General features: G+C 37.9%; 1 non-coding gene across 1 annotated transcript; it reads left to right on the top strand.

Moving 5' to 3' along the window:
* The first annotated feature begins 624 nt into the window (after positions 1-624).
* Trnaa-ugc (transfer RNA alanine (anticodon UGC)) lies at positions 625-697 on the top strand. Its single transcript has one exon. It is a non-coding gene; the product is annotated as a tRNA-Ala (tRNA).
* The last annotated feature ends 4,644 nt before the right edge of the window (positions 698-5,341 follow it).

Below are 5,341 nucleotides of genomic sequence, written 5' to 3'. Positions count from 1 at the left end.
TCCATGCCTTCAAGGGACAGACAAGAAAAATAAAGGTCCCCTGAGAATTCCTAATCAAAGATTTGTGCTCACAGGTGTTAGGGGCCTGTGTCTGATGTGATTCCATAATGCCAGAAGATGCCAAGCTGAACAGTTAGTTTCAAGTAGCCAGCTGAGTCAGCTATGACTAGGTACCTGCAGAAATAAACTTCCTCAAGGGACACGCTTTAAACCAAGGGTGCAAAGAGTTCCCAGAGATAAGAGCCTATGAAATGAGAGCCTCCAATCAATAGTGATGACATTGAATTTGTCGATCACTTTGAAGAGATGAACATCTTAACAATATTCTTCCAATCCATGAGCACACAATGTCTTTCCATTTATTTGTATCTTCTTGAATTTCTTTCATCAATGTTTTATAATTTTCGTTGTACAAATCTGATTGTTTGTTCCTAGCTATTTTTATTCTTTTTGAAGATCTTTAAATGGGATTGTTTTCTTAATTTCTCTTTTTGATAGTTTATTGTTTGTGCGTAGAAATGCCACTAATTTTTGTATGCTGATTTTGTATCTTCCTACTTTAATGAATTTAATCATCCAAAGAAGAGTTACTACCAATCCTTCTTAAATTCTTCCCAAATGGGCTGGGGCTGTAGCTCAGTGGTAGAGCGCTTGCCTTGCATGCATGAGACCCTGGGTTCGATCCCCAGCACCACATAAAAATAAACAAATAAAGATATTGTGTCCATCTACAAATAAAAAAATATTTTAAAAAAAATTCTTCCCAAATAACAGAAGGAGGAAAACTTTTAAATCCATTTTATGAAGTCAGGAACAACTTGATACCAAAGCTAGACAAAGATACCATGAGACAAGAAAACTGCAAGTTAATATCTCACTTAGATTGACATAGATACAAGAATCCTCAATAAATCAATAGGAAACCAAATTCCATAGTGTATTAAAGAATCATATACATGTGATCAAGTGGAATTTGTTGTTGGGATCCAAGAAATGTTTGAACATATGAAAATCAATGTGATACACCATATCTACAGAAACACAAAAATATGTGATTCCCTCACTAGATACAGCAAAAAAAAAAAAAAAAAAAAAAAAAATCCCACAGCTAACATTATGATCCATGGGAGAAACTGAAAGGTTTTCTATAAGATCAGGAAAAAGGCAAGAATGCCCGCTCTGGTTAGCACAGGACAGCGAGTCCTCTCCAGGACCATCAGACAAGAAAAATAAAGAAAAAGCATCCACATTAGAAAGAAGTCAGATCATCTTGGTTTGCAGTTTCTATATGTAGAGACTCCTAAAAGCTCAACCAAAACCCTGGCTCTAACTCTAGGCCTCTGTTTCCCACAGTTGATTTCCAGGCAAGGCTTCCCTTTAATCGGATCACAGCCTCACCCAGGCACCCACAGAGGCATAGTTACTGGGAGAAAGTGGCACTCTGGCCTGAGACTCTGTCTCCACAGAAGTTTGTGAAATCTTGAAACTAGCAGTTCAATTGTCACAAAAGTAACTCAACCACTACTGTTTTCAGTCTTTCTTAATGTCATCATCCCCTAACTATAGTAAATGGGTTGAAGGCAGAGAAAGACCAATTTTCATAGCATATTCACATTAAAAAATACATGAATATGTTATTTTATCCTTTAGGTTACTTTTAAAAACTTGAAATTTTTTCAATAGATTAAAATTTTTAATTTTTGCTGATGGTTCTCGTATGTTCTAAGAGCATTCTCAGAAATTGTTTGGCTCAGATTGATATGGGAGAAACAAAACCATGAAAGTTTTAAAAGATAAAGAAAGGAAGTTCAAAGTCAATTATGAATTTTCTCTTAGATGTGATGATGTTCTTTTGTATTTTTAACTCTGTAGTTATGTCAAAATTTTTAGATACGTAATGCTTATGAATAGAGTTTTAACTTGTTTTTAAGTGTAAAGTGACAGTTTTTTATTAACCTGATCTGAATGCCCAAAGTACTTTTATCTTAAGATATCTTCAAAGTATTACATTCTCTTAATTAATAAACATGCATTCAAAGGCTATTGTGTTCCAGATGCTATTTTAGCTACTGGATATACAAACACAAGCAAGATCAATGAAGTTGCTGTCTTGGTTCATCTTATGTTGCTATAACAAATCACCTGAGGCTAGATACACGATAAAGAGCCATATTTAGCTCCCAGTTCTGGAGACTCAAGAGTATAACACTGTCATCTCCTCAGCTCTGGTGAGGACCTCACAGCAGATGGTTCCATAGTGTCAGGAGCACACATGGAACAGATTACATGGTGAGGCAAGAAGCAAGATTCCAGGGAAAGATCACCCCAGCATCCCATTCATGGAAATGCACTCAGTCCTGTGAGATGTTACCTACACTGTGAGAGTGGCATTAGTTCATGTATGAGGGTGGAGTCCCCATGTCTAGCTACCTTCCACTGGGCCCTACCCTTGATGCTTCTACTAGGTGGGCACAACTGCACTGGGGTCAAGCTTCCAGCATATGAACCTTTGAGAAACTGACTGAAACCACAGCAGTTCCCAAACTCATGAAGTTTAATTTCTGGTGGGGAAAAAAAATCAAAGCATATTGATACAGTTTGATACCCCCCACACACATTCATATTTTGAAATCCTCCCCCACCAAGGGCATGGTATGAGAAGGAGGGGCCTCAGGCCATGGGGTGAAGCCTTCATGCAGGGGCCGAGTGTCCTTATAGAAGAGGCCAACAGTGCCTCGTAGCCCATCCACAGCGTGAGGCTAGCGTGAGAAGAAGGCCTTTATGAGGGAGTGAACCTTCTCAGACACTGAATGTGCAAGGCCGTGAGCGTGGACTTCCTGGCCTCCTGAAACGTGAGAAATGGATTTCTATTGTTCTCAAGTCACCCAGCTTATGGTATTTTGTTTAGCAATGGAAACCCACTGAGACACATAGAGTGCCGGGTAGCTCTAAAGAAAACAGTAATGCAAGCTCAGGGGAGAGAGCGGCTCCCCTGGGAATGCTTCTGACAAGGTGGTGACTCTGCAGGAGGTGACTTCTGGCCAGACACCTGCAGGAAGGGAGTAAGTCCTGTGAATTCTGAGTTAAGAACAAATCTGCCAACGTATGGCTTCTGGAGAACTCGTGACTGTGGACCGAACTTTTAAAATAACGAACAGTAGACAAGCAGACCTCACGTTTTTGTAAAGATAAAAATCAACTTCCTGTTATGGCATGACAAGTCATGGGATTCGAAAATCACATAGACATAAACACTCAGTGCCATGGATCTATGCCAGGGAAAAATATGAATCCTTACAGGGCAAACTGCATGCACAGATAAGAACTAATGCCATCAATAAGCTTTTAACGAGTGAGAGAAATATTCCTAGGTCACACATGGACAGAAAACATGTTTTCTTCAGGGTTTTGACTAGTTTCTGATTGTCTGCAAAAGTGAAAATTTATTGGAAGAATATCTCTAGGTCTAAACATGAAACAATGAAAGGAAGTCTCAGCCTGCATCCCACCCCTGAGGCCAAATGAGCTCTTTCAGCACTGAAGCCAAGGCAGACAAAGCCAGAGTCCTGAATTTGGCTCAGAAATGCAATCTGAAGAGCCCTTTATGAAGTTATACACATTTTTGAAATTAGGATGTATCAAAATTAGGAAATCAAAAAATACTAAAACAAAATACTCATGAAGTTTAATTTCTGGTGGGAAAAAAAAAATCAAAGCATACTGTTACAGCCTGATACACACACCCACCATTCATATGTTGAAATCCTCACCCACCAAAGGTTTAGCATTAGAAGGAGAAGCCTCAGGCCTTGGGGTGATGCCTTCTTGCAGGGGCTGAATGTCCTTATAGCAGAGGCCAACAGTAGCTCTGCAGCCGTCCACAGTGTGACGCTAGCATGAGAAAAAGGCCTCTATGTATTTAAAAATGTATTTAGTAATTGAACAATCCTATTCTGTTTTGGGTCAGTAGAGTAAATAGTATCTCAATATTCTTTTATCCAGATTATATTTTTTTCAGAAATAGCATTTGCTTTCAATTTTCTACTTTTATGAATTTATCAATAATATTAAGAAGTGACTATAACTGTTGAAATACGAGCCATCTTTGCATTTTTTACCAATAATTTTTTTTATTCATTGGATTATATGATAATAAAGTTTAGCAAAAAATATCACAGAGCTGAGTCTTCATATTTCCTCAGTGTATCCTATACACTCTCTATAACGTTCTGTTCTTCTCTTCTAGAATTCTAATTGTTTATGATTTAATTTTCAACAAATTTATAGGTAAGTGGATAAAAATTGAGAAAGTGAGCAGAAACAACCTAGTTTTTGGAGAATTGGGACTACATAAATCAATGAGATATTTTTTCCCCTTCTTAAAACCTTTCAGGAATATATTAAAGTCTTTGCAAAGATGGTTACGCCTCCACATTAAATCATATTCTAGTGACTCAGGGTTAATTCAAGAGTCATGCAAGAGTTTATGCTAGAGTTCCTTGAGGATTGAGAAAACCAGGTCAGTGCCTGCATTTGCAGTCATTAAGTGCACTTTGGCAACTGGTATTATTGCTTCCAGTAGCTCCCAGTGTCAGAGGATCCAGTCTAAAGCAGTAATGCTCATGGACAAAGATTGTTGAAATTTCTACTAAGCTTCATCTCCTGAAAGGTTTCCAGCAACTCTTTCCTGTATGGCTCTCTTTGATCTATCCCTGAGAATAAATATTGCGATCCCTGTACCCCTGGCTGTAGCACTTAAGATTCTGTTGTCATTGAAAGTTTTGCCCTATGTTTCCTTTACCTGATTTTAAGCAGACTCCTTCATTGCACAAACTATCTTTTCATATTTAAGTACTAAATGACTTTCAAATTTTTTATGCAAAATAGGGGAAGAGCTAAGAATTTTAATAAGTAACTGAGATTTTATAAACAAATGGTGTCAGGTAAACTTAATTGTACTTAAATAGAATATGAAATTCTAAACAGCTAATCCCTCTCCCCATTACTATATTGCTATGACTTTCAGACATTCGAAAATAGTCTATTTCTCAATCCTATATAACTTTAATGAAGAGCACTGTAGCTGAGCTTTGGAGTGTTCTTCAATATGTTAGCAGGGTAGGGAAATACCAAGATAAAGAGCCAATGGTCCCAAAGCAGCTTCAGAGGTGGCTGAGAGGAGGGTACTCAGTAACTCAGCTGAGGAAATGACGAGAAGGAAATTGTTTTGTGTCTAGGGCACCGTGTGGAATTCCAAGATAAGAAAAACAGTTGCTAATTTGAGTATAAAAGCAGGAAACATGATACACTTTATTTCCTTTTATGCAAACACTAGTATTTG

The sequence above is a fragment of the Callospermophilus lateralis genome, chromosome 6, assembly GCF_048772815.1.
Source record: "Callospermophilus lateralis isolate mCalLat2 chromosome 6, mCalLat2.hap1, whole genome shotgun sequence".
NCBI lineage: Eukaryota > Metazoa > Chordata > Mammalia > Rodentia > Sciuridae > Callospermophilus > Callospermophilus lateralis.
Note: the sequence above shows the minus strand (reverse complement) of the source record. Positions and strands in the feature narration are given on the sequence as shown.